A 12,256-nucleotide genomic window follows, 5' to 3' on the forward strand; every position below is an offset into this window, starting at 1 on the left:
AAAGATCACAGGCATCAGCTAATGCCAAGGCCACAGCAGCGTTCCCAGAGGAGCTCAAGAAACTCACAGAAGAGAAGGGCTACCTTCCAGAGCAAGTCTTCAAATGGGATGAAACAGGCTTTTTCTGGAAGAAGATGCCCAATCGTACCTACAACCATAAGGGTGCCCAGCAGGCCCTGGGGTTCAAGGCCTGGAAAGATTGCCTTACTCTGGTGCTGTGTGGCAACGCAGCCAGTCGCATGATCAAGCCAGGACTTGTCTACCGAGCAAACAATCCCCAGGCCCTTAAGGACAAAAACAGAATTTGCCCTCCTGTGTTCTGGCAATACAGCAAGAAGGCTTGGGTGATGGCGATCTTGTTCTTGGAATGGTTCCACCAGTGCTTCATTCCTGAAGTGAAGAAATACTTTGAAGAGAAGGGGCTGCCATTCAAGACCCTCCTCATAATTGACAATGCTCCCGGCCATCCCCGATCTCTCTGCTTCGCCGACGACAATGTCGAAGTGATGTTCCTGCCTCCTAACACTACATCATTGCTGCAGCCAATTTATCAAGGCCTCATCAAGTCCATTAAGGTGACTTACACCCGCCTCACCTTCGGGAGGATGCTAACCTTGATGCTAACCCTGACTGCAGCATCATGAGTTTATGGAAGAAATTCACAATTACAGTTGCAATTGTGCTATTGCAGAGGCGGTAGACGCTGTAAAGCCTAAGACGGTCAATGCATGTTGGAACCCACTGTGCAGTGAGACAGTCAGTGATTTCAGGGGATCCCCACTATCGATGCATAAGTCAGGGTTATCTTGAATGTTGCAAGGGAAGTTGGCAGGGAAGGCTTCTCTGACATGATCAAGGACAACGTCGAGGAACACATAGAAGAGCATAGAGAAACCCTTACCTACGAGGAACTCAAAGATCTGCTGAAATCCTCTACAGAAGATGATGATTTAGAGGAGGCAGAATCATCAATTTGGACACGAAAAATTTGCAGCAGTTTTCCAAGTGTTAAAGGATATGATCCTTGACTATGATCCTTCAAGGGAATGAAGCCTCCGTGTCACCCGAGAGATAACAAAATGCCTACAACCACTGCAAGATTTGTTTGATGATGCAAGGAAAAAGAAGAGACAGCTTCCTATAACAATGTTTCTAACTAAAGTACCTGCAATTCTGAAGTCTTGACGTTCTACGCTTGAAGATTCTCAGCCCTCAACCTCCATAGTTCCTGATTTTAGTATTATTGAGCCTCCTCCAAAGCGTCCTTATTCCTGAAACAAGACAGTGTAACAACTACTGTACAGGTATTACAAGTTTTTCTTGTTGTTTAATCATTGTTTGCCTCGCGTCTTGTTTGTTCGCTGCTTGTGTTATGAGTGAGAGGAACATGCACAGATTTCTTTTTGTCAATATTCACTAAACATTACAGTATAACAACTATTTACATAACATTTGCATTGTATTAAGTATTATAAGTAATTGAGAGATGATTTAAAGTATATGGGAGGATGTATGTAGGTTATATGCAAATACTACGCCATTTTATATAAGGGACTTGAGCATCCGTGTTTTTTTGGTATCTGCGGAAGTCCCAGAACCAATCCCTCACGGATAAGGAGGGCTGACTGGACTTTCTTTTTTCTTATAAAAAAAAGTTTCAGAGCTTTGTGTCATGGAACTATGGAAAAGAGTTGCTCTCGTTTGAGCTGTATTGAGCTTACTATAGTTGTACACATTTCTTAAGGCCAGAGGTGGTTGCTCAGTCACATTTGTGTTAAGTGAAACCATTGAACATCAGGCTTTGAAAGTGTGATGTTCTTTTCAAAATATCTGGAAAGTACATTTAATGTCAGAGAAATGTATACAATATACATCCTGAAATTCTTTTTCTTTGCAAACATCCACAAAAACAGTAGTGCCCCAAAGAATGAATAACAGTTAAATGTTAGAATCTTAAAGCTCCTCCCCCATGCACAGTCAGCGGCAGAGCAGCAGCAAACCAGTTGCTCTGGTTGCTCTATGTACACTTGTCTGGTACGAAGATTTACAATTTCAAATCTACAGTGTAAGTAATTCCTTTGAAAAGAACTAGAGTTTCAAAATATGTTGGAGTGATGAAATGGTTTTCCCTGGATTTGCCTGAACTTGTTTTTGTGACGTTTCCGATTGGGGGAAGTTTAATCAATTTCCTCCTTTAGCCTAAGGGCGGGGGAAAATATTTTGATTCTGATATGTCAACATAAAAACAGGAAATACTGGGGGTATTTGGCAGTACTATGAAGAGAATCAAAACTGAAATTAGTGTTTCAGATCACTGATCCTTCATTTGAACTTAGTACAAGAGCAGTCTGAAATTTTACAGACACTTGAAGGTCATTGAACTGAGATGTTTACTCTTCCTTTCTCCACAACTGCTGCCTGACCTGTAGAGAATCTCCAGCACAGCTTGTTTCTTCCCCAAATTTCCTCCTTTTAACTCAGTTTGCAACAGGGTTGTTATCAACTAATAGAATGAAAGCTGTTTAACCCTTGAGCATCACACCCAAAATGCTGTTGTAGGAACTCAGCAGGTCAGGCAGCATCTATAGAAATGAATAAACAATCAATGTTTTGGGCTTTGATAATTATTCAGGACCTTTTAATCAATAGATTTATAAGCAGATCAGGTTATCTCCTTGATCTGCTTGCACCCAGGAGGAAGTTTTTTTTAAAAATCACCATCATGTGCAGTGTTGTATGACATGTGCAATCAAGATCTTTCATCTGTTTTTAATCTTATAATTCTCTATCCATGCACATGAATTTTTCTTGGTAAAATTTTTTACAGAAGTAGTTTGCCGTTGTATTCTCCTGGGTAGTGTCAAGGTGTGTGAACCCCAGCCATTATCAATACTTTTCAGAGGTTCTCTCCTGGCATCAGTGATCACATAACCAGGACTTGCACCAGCTGCTCAATATCACTGTCCACCACCTGCTGTCATGGCTTTGCATGATCCTGATCCAGGGGCTAAGCAGTTGCTGAAACATGCGCAGTTGTGACCTGCAGGCTCGTGGAAGGACAGAGCATCTGAAATTATAGTTGTGTTCAACTTCAAGTGGTATATCCTAAACAAAAAACAATTCTGAGGAAGCAGCTCTTTTTTTTTGGTGGTGGGGGGATTGTTGCTCGGTATATTTTGAGTGTCTGGAATTGTTTCAATGCAATGGAATGGTGGTAATTTTTGGCAGCTACAATTTGTGCCAGGTAGACAAAAATCCTGCAGGGCCAGATGCTCAAATTCTTTTGTAATGAGTAACATGAAGCTGATTGTGAGCAAGCACTGATATGGAGCAATGAAATGTGACCTTGGTTAAAAATAATATGTTGATATTGCAAAGTTCTGTTTCTGGCCTTTTTAAAGATGTTTGTAAATCATTGTAAATAAATGTAGACACACGAGTCTTGTATTTCACCATGATGATTTGGGTGAATTCTTAATCCTGTGAAACAAAATTTTATTTTTCCTCACACAATCCATTCTCTATTGCAATAAAACTTATCGATCACTCCTTTACATATCTTGAATATGTGATTTAGGTTTGCCATAATCTAATCAATAATTAATAAATTGCTTTTTTTCTTTTCTTCAGGCATCAGCTTGTATAACTACTCCATATCAGAGCTATTTCCCAAGACAAATAGAATTAGGTAAGTGGAATATCATTTAAAATTATGGTTATTTAAGAATAAATTATGCCAAACTGGATGGACACTGGTTACTGAGCTTCAGTCATGTGCTGTTACAGTCTGGATAATATCAGACTAGATGTTTGTCATCTATATCAATGATCAGGATGATAATGTTAACTGGATCAATAAATATGCGGGTGACACCACAATAAAAGGTGTAATGGGCAGCGAGGAAGGTAATCGTGGCTTGAGGACAGATCTGAATCAGTTAGAAAAGTGATCTGAAAATTGGCTGATGGAATTTAATGCAGACAAGTGTGTTGTGTTGCACTTCAGTAGGACTAACCAGGTAGGTCTCACACAGTGAACGGTCGGGCACTGAGTGTGTGGTGGAACAAAGGGATCTGGGAATACAGGTCCATAATTCATTGAAAGTTGAGTCACAGGTAGGTAGGATCGTAAATAAAGCTTTTGGCACATTGACCTTCATAAATCAATATATTGAGTAAAGGAAATGTATGTTATGTTGTAGAAGACGGTAGTGAGCCTAATTTGAGTATTATGTGCAGTTTTGTTCACTTACCAACAGGAAATATGTAAAGAGAGTAAAGAGAAAATTTGGAAGGATTTTGTTGGGATTGGAGGACCTGAGTTGAGGAAAGATTAAATAGGTTAGGACATAATTCCTTGCAACCTAAGAATTGGGAAGGGGATTTGATGGGGGTATACAAAATTATGAGGGGTATAGATAATGTAAATGCAAGCAGGCGTTTTCCATTGAGGGTGGGAGAGACTACAACTAGAAGTCATGGGTAAAGGGTGAAATGTTTAAAAGGGCACATGAGAGGAAACAGCTTCTTTCAGTGGGTCCTGAGAGTGTGGAATGAGCTACCAGCACAAATGATGCATGTGAGCTCAATGTCAGAGTTTAAGAGAAATTTGGATGGGTAAATGGATGGCAGGAGTGTAGAGCTCTATGGTCCCAATGCAGATTGATGACAGCAGGCAGTTTAAATGTTTTGGCACAACTAGATGTGCCAAAGGATCTGTTTCTGTGCTGTACTGTACTATATATGTGTATATAGGCAAGTATGATAAAGTGTGAAGTACAGGACACTTTCTGAACCTTGGTGTTTCAACACTGTGCTGTGTGTAAATATGTAAAACGTATAATGTGTAAAGCATGGTTCTCATTCAGTGTTTTGGCACGGGGAGGAGGCAGTTGATTGTAAACATTAATTGTCTTTTCTTTTAATTGCCAATTGAACAACAGTGAAGCATTCTTTTCTTTATCCTCCTTTCCCACGCTGTACTTTTTAATTAGTTCACTAAAGCGGGGGCAGAGGGGGTTTGGCCCAGTTCACTGCTCCTGATGCTGAAGTCATGTGACAATTCAGATTTATTTTTAATGTTACTTCATGGATCATCGTAGTTGATTTGTCAGTTTGTTCACCTTTAATTGAACCTGTCTTTATACTTCATCCTTTCCTAATGAAGAAGCTTTAAAAAAAATAAATTTCAGTTTTGTTCCAGAAATGCAATTGTAAATTTGCAGGTTTATTGATCACTGTTGGGGAGATGTAGCTTTAACAATTGTCTTCTGGAATTGCTATTTTCATTCTTGTTGAGGATACTCAGAACCTACCTCTGAATCAGTGTTTGTTCACCCTGAGCTGTGGTTTTTTACTTGACATCCATTATTTTAAATTATCAGTCAGTAGCGATGATGACACTTTTGTCTCTAAGGACCTCTTCCAATCAAGATTTTAATGATTAACTGTTCAGCATTTTATAACTTTTATTCACCACTTAATGACATTTTATTTTCCCTTGCTGACCAAGAATTCATTATGTACCAAATGACAACATTGTCATTTCTAGCTCAGAGACAAAAAAATCTGCAGATCTTGGAAATACAAGACACTCACACATTCTAGTGCACTCTCACTCTTTTGGCTCAAATTTCTAAGGTTTACTCTTTTCCATAGATACTGCCTGGACTGCTGAGTTCCACCAGCAATTTGTGTGTGTTGCTCAGACTTTATTCCTTTATATTTCTAGATTTTAAGTAATTTATAAACGGCAATGTTTTCATGTTATTAACAATTTTTATTTCAACAATCCAAGTTGGAATCTAATGATAATACAAGATTATGAGAGACATAGATAGGGTGGATAAGTCAGTTCCTGTTTCCCAGGGCACCAACAGCAAACACCAGAGGGCATATGTACAAATTTAAGGGAGGGAAGTTTAGGGGAGACATCAGGGGTAAGTTTTTTTACACAGGGTTGTGAGTGCCTGGAATGACTTGCCAGGGATGGTGGTGGAGGCTAACACATTAGGGGTGTTTAAGAGCCTCTTGGACAGGTACATGGATGAAAGAAAATGGAGGGTTGTGGATTTAGTACTTTTTTAAAGGATTATATGGGTTGGCACAACATGGAGGGCTGAAGGGCCTGTGCTGTAGTGTTCTATGGTATTAAACAGTTAAATTGTGAGCTATGCATCTATTTTCTATCTGTATTTTATTTTGTGTTCCACATTTATTATGGTAGTTAGTCAGTTGGGTAGGGGCATGGGAAGTTGAAGAGATTTAGTTACTCATTCATGCTTTTGTGTTTAGTCTAGCTAAGGAAGTAAGCTAGGGGTGTTATCATTTTTTTGTTGACCACTTAATTACATTTACAATCACTAAGCTTTCTTCAACATAATTAAGCAAACTCACTTAAATATGTTTAATATGCCAAGTCTGTTTATATTGTTTTATCCCTACTTTTAGTTTCATTACTTACTTTTGTCACTTTGAGATCATTTGTTTTGCTAGTTTCTTAATCAAGGACTGAATGTATTCTTTGATTTTTGGATCCTTATTGTTATTTGGACTGGAAAGCCCGTCATACAAGGTCAAACACCCCCCCCCCCCCCCCCCCCCCCGCTTAGTCTCTGAGCATTGTTGGTTTATTTGAGTAGATGCTGCACATACTTTAAGAAAAGCCCAGTTGTTTGCTGAGTTTTATGTCAGTGTGGTGAATTTATAATTTTGTTCTCTGTTGCACTAAGAAAAGCTATTCCACACATTTCAAATATAGACAACAGCAAAGCGCACATGCCTTTTTGTAAGCAAGTGTACAATATGGTTGTGGATCACCTGGCTGGTTATTCCAGTATTCCATTCATGGTTCTTGAGTTGTGGCACTGGGAAACATTTAAAAATTCTTCAGTTTGGTGCAAGACAAAATAATAAATCATCGGTGGTGAAATGAAGCTAAGTAGTTTGTGTTGGCCTCCCACTACATATAAGGGAATTGATGGAACAGTGTGCCTGTAGATTTGAACTTCAGATTACGTTTGAGTAACTATCAGATGCATCAGTCATTTAATTTGTTCACCGTAGCATGTTGGATTTGATTGATAGGTCAAAATGACCCTCTGACTTCATTTTGAGTTTCATGAGCTTGTTGGGATACTTTATTAAAAACACTAAAAGAGAAATGCACAAGGGATATGCAAGCTTGAATCTGTAAATTCCAATAAATAAATGTCAGTCCATGACCGCTTCTTGTTCTCAGGATGGAGGAGCAGCACCTTGTATTCTGAAAAAACAGAAAACCTGCAGATGGCTGGAAATCCAAGCAACACACACAAAATTCTGGAGGAACTCAGCAGGCCAGGCAGTATCTATGGAAAAGAGTATAATCAATGTTTTGATGCCAAGAACCACCTTCAGGACTGGAGAAAAAATAAGATTAGAGTCAGAGTTGAAGATGGAGGGGAGGGGTGATGTTAAGAGCTGGGAAGGTGATTGGTGAAAGAGATGCAGGGCTGGCGAAGGGGGAATCTGATAGAGGACAGAAGGCCATGGAAGAAATAAAAGGGGAGGAGCCACCAGAGGGAGGTGATGGGCAGATAAGGAGATGAGGTGAGAAAGGGAATGGGGAATGATGTGGGGGAGGGATTGCTGGAAGTCAGAGAAATCAGTGTTCTTGTGTTCTGTCTGGGTAGCCTCCAGCCTGATGGAGCGAATATCATTTTTTCCTTCCAGTAAATAAAATTTCCCTTCCTCTCTCCTCTTCTATTCCCCACTCTGGTCTCTTACCCCTTGCCTGTCTATCACCTTTCTTTCTGCCCTTTCCTATGGTCCACTCTGCTCTCCTATCAGATTCCTTCCTCTCCTGCTCTTTACTTTTCCTACCCACCTGGCTTCAGTACCACCTTTCAGCAATCTGCCTTCCCCTTCCCCTATCTTTTTATTCTGGAGTCTTCTTCCTTTTTAAGTCCTGGAGAAGGGACTCCTGGAGAGGTCCTAGTGCATTTTGTGTGTGTGTATTGCTCTCAAATTCCAGTATCTGCAGAATTAGTTTAAAATTCTAGTTGCATCCTAAATCAAGTGTAAAAATAAATTCAAACGTACTGGTGAATTAGATACTTGAAACAAAAGTTAAAGTTAACTCTGAATCCCTCCCAACCTAAATGCTGTTGAATTTGATGGGAGCATGTGCACTGTCTTAGTCTCTTTCTTCTCTCTCCCCCCCCCCCCAGTACCAAAGTCACTGACCAGCTCATTTGTTGACGTGAAGGAAGGGTTGTTCTCATGACACCATGTAACTAAGCTCTCCGTCTCCTTCCTGTACTCTTGACACATTGTTTTAGATACAGCCTCCAATGGGGCTCATTGGGGTGATTGATAAGTTCGTGCCCTAAGGTAGAAGGAGGTGAGTTAATTAACTTCAAATTTTCTGCATAATCACTCAGAGTTGAGATGTGCATGTAACGAGCTGTATAAATCATTTCCTTCTGCCTTAGGCCACAAACTTATCAATCACCTCTGCTGTGGATACTTTCTGGAGGTCCAAGATCCGTATGTTCCACGACTGCTGGACGAAGTGTGTAAATGTAGGAGGGGACTATGTTGAAAAATGAATGTGCTAGGTATATGAAAATTGACTCCTTTTACCTTAGGCTTCAAATATATCAATCACCTCTTGTACAAGCACAGCAAAAGTAATGAGCCTAATTCATTATAAAACAGAAAGCATATATAAAACCATATTAAATACTTTGTAAGCAGTTGCAAAGATCTCGGGGCTCACAATCTTTAGTTTCCATTTGATTGTTGTCATCGTTGGGTGACCTTAATTGTTGCTGTTGTCAGAGGGGACCTAGATTTCCAACTCGCGAAACCACCCTGGGCCTGTCCAAGGCACCAACCAATCATGATTCCTTGGTCTAGGTCAGGGGTTGGCAACCCGCGGCTCCGGCGTCGCATGCGACTCGTTCAACTCTGTGCTGCGGCTCCCTGTGGCTTTGGAAAATAAATGAGTATTTAATTAAAATGTATTTTATGTTAGTTTGTTAGTTTTTGAAATGTAATTCTAGATTTGAAGATTATGGTGATCTTGTACAATCTAAATAAAACGTTGTGGCGACCCATTTCTTGGCACATCCGAACCGGCTCATAATTTGCCAGCGTTCTGGCTAAGGGTGATAGCCTATGGGGCTTTGTGAGTACGTGTCTTTTGGAGCATCCATGCCCACAGGGGGCAGGTTGAGAGAGGCTTAAAAGCAAGGCTGTGTAGTTTGAATAAAGTTATCTTTGACTGCAGTTTAACCACTCCGTGTCATTATTTTAGCGCTGCATGTAGCACACCGCTACAACGTGTTTTTATCGCTATTAATATACGTCACCACTGCCAATGCCTGACACCCGCCAGTGCGCGATTTCTTTTAATTTTTCGATCCAAGGTAGGCTAATGATGTGGTAACCTTCAACCCAACGTCTTTTTTTTGGAGTTCAAAATGTTTTTGTTGCATGCAGAAATGTAATTTCGTTTGCTCTGCAGGAGTTAATCGATTTTATAAATGCAACACATTATGGTTTGTTTATACATAGCATAAAGGCAAAAAAACCGTTGTATGCATTTTAAATGTCAAACGGGTTTTGTGGCTCCCAGTGTTTTCTTTTCTGTGGGAAGCGGGTCCACATGGCTCTTTCAGTGGTAAGGGTTGCCGACCCCTGGTCTAGGTGGTCCCAAGAACCAAACGAAAGGTATCCCAATAAACGGGTTCAATCCAGAAGCATGCTGAGACATGCAGAGACTGGAACTCTTTGGACTTTTGTTTTCATGCCACTGGTGCCTTGAGGCTAAGAGAGGATCATGCAGCCACTATTAGCAGACATTTAACAAACCTCCAGTGCAAGAATCCAGTCGCCAATAACAAACCAACAGTGTTTAACTTGTACAGACACCCTACATGCTGCAACCTCAAAGATTTGGTGTCATTTGGATTAGTTCATACTCCCACCTGATATTTTTACAAAATTTCATACACCACAGCACAGATACAGAATGGTAACGGGCAATGCATCCTCGTCACCCTTTTACACCTTGGTGACGAATTAACTTAATAAATTTACTTTATTGTCACCAATCAATTGATACTAGAGCATACAATCACCAGAGTGATATTGGGGAAGTCCAGAACGAGGGGTCACAGTTTAAGGATAATGGGGAAGCCTTTTAGGACCGAGATGAGGAAGAACTTCTTCGCACAGAGAGTGGTGAATCTGTGGAATTCTCTGCCGCAGGAAACAGTTGAAGCCGGTTCATTGGCTATATTTAAGAGGAAGTTAGATATGGCCCTTGTAGCTAAAGGGATCGGGGGTATGGAGAGAAAGCAGGTACAGGGTTCTGAGTTGGATGATCAGCCATAATCATACTGAATGGCCGTGCAGGCTCAAAGGGCCGAATGGCCTACTCCTGCACCTATTTTCTATGTTTCTAAATCAAAATAAATATAATAAAAAAATGTAACTTATAAATCATAATTAGAAAATAGAAAAGGGAAAGTAAGGTAGTGCAAGTCAGGTCCAGATATATTGAAGGTACGGCCCAGATCCGGGTCAGGATCTCTTCAGCAGTCTTATCACATTTGGAAAGAAGCTGTTCCCAAATCTGGCCGTACGAGTCTTCATGCTCCTGAACCTTCTCCCGGAGGGAAGAGGGACAAAAAGTGTGTTGGCTGGGTGGGTAGTGTCCTTGATTATCCTGGCAGCACTGCTCCGACAGCGTGCGGTGTAAAGTGAGTCCAAGGAAGGAAGATTGGTTTGTGAGATGTGCTGGGCTATGTTCATGATCTTCTGCAGCTTCTTCCGGTCTTGGACAGGACAACTTCCATACCAGGTTGTGATGCACCCTAGAAGAATGCTTTCTATGGTGCATCTATATAAAAAAAAAATTAGTGAGGGTTTTAGGGGACAGGCCAAATTTCTTCAGCTTTCTCAGGAAGTAAAGGTGCTGGTGGGCCTTCCTGGCAGTGGACTCTGCTTGGTTAGACCAAGTCAGGTCATTTGTGATATTCACCCCGAGGAACTTAAAACTTTTGACCTGTTCCACCTGCGCACCACCAATGTAGATGAGGTTGTGCAGTCCGCTACTCCTTCTGAAGTCAACAACCAATTCCTTTGTCTTGCTGACATTGAGGGAGAAGTTATTGTCTTCGCGCCATGCCACCAGGTTCTTAATTTCCTCTCTGTACTCAGACTCATCATTACCCAAGATATGGCCTATAATTGTGATGTCATCAACAAACTTATATATTGAGTTTGATGTAAACTTGGGCTACACAATCATGGGTGTACAGTGAGTACAGTAGGGGGCTGAGTACACAGCCTTGTGGGGCACCGGTGGCTCAGAGTGATTGTAGAGGAGAGCTTGTCCCCTACTTTTACAGCCTGGGTCCTGTCTGTGAGGAAGTTGAAGATCCAGCTGCAGATCTGAGTGCTAAGACCCAAGTTCCGGAGCTTAGGAATCAGTTTATTTGGAATTATGGTATTAAAGACAGAGCTGTAGTCGATGAAAAGGAGTCTTACATATGCGTCTTTGTTCTCCAGGTGTTCTAAGGAGGAATGTAGTGCCAGAGAGATGGCATCTGCAGTTGACCTGTTGCTCTGGTAGGCGAATTGCAAAGCGTTGAGGTTGACCAGTAGGTTATGGTTGATGTGTGCCATAACCAATCGCTCGAAGCACTTCAGAGCAATTGATGTCAGAGCCACAGGTCGGTAGTCATTCAGACATGCCACCTTGCTTTTCTTCGGCACCGGGATTATCGTTGCCTTCTTAAACACGAGGGGATCTTAGACTGAAGCAGGGAGCTGTTGAAGATGTCAGCAAACACTCCAGCTAGCTCCCTTGCACAGGCCTGGAGAACCCATCCCGGGATGACATCTTGGCTCATCGCCTTCCTTGGACTTAGCTTCAGGAAGGCTCTTCTAACATCTTCCTCGGTGACGATGAATCTTGATGTCACCAGGTCCAGTTCATCCAGAGGGGGCAGGACGCTCCTCTTCTGTTCGAATCTTGTGTAGAATACATTAAGTTTGTCAGGAAGAGAAGCACAATAGTTATTGATATTCCCAGCCTTTTCTTTGCACCTAGTGATCTCACTTAGACCCTGCCATAGTCTACTGGCATCCCTCTGGTTAGCCTGGGCTTCCAACTTGGCTCGATATTGCCTCTTGGCACCCTTAATGGCTTTCTGGAGTTCATGCCTGGATTCCATGAAGTGACTGGAATCTCTGGACTTAA

General features: G+C 41.3%; 1 protein-coding gene across 5 annotated transcripts in view; it reads left to right on the top strand.

Moving 5' to 3' along the window:
- Positions 1–12,256, top strand: part of arvcfb (ARVCF delta catenin family member b) — a 551,538-nt gene that overhangs the window by 97,808 nt on the left and 441,474 nt on the right. For all 5 annotated transcript variants that reach the window (XM_059994656.1, XM_059994661.1, XM_059994662.1 and 2 more), the window contains exon 2: positions 3,631–3,688. The gene's annotated coding sequence lies outside the window, so the exon portion shown is untranslated. The remainder of the gene's footprint in view (positions 1–3,630; positions 3,689–12,256) is intronic.

Source organism: Hypanus sabinus, chromosome 18 (assembly GCF_030144855.1).
Source record: "Hypanus sabinus isolate sHypSab1 chromosome 18, sHypSab1.hap1, whole genome shotgun sequence".
Lineage (NCBI taxonomy): Eukaryota > Metazoa > Chordata > Chondrichthyes > Myliobatiformes > Dasyatidae > Hypanus > Hypanus sabinus.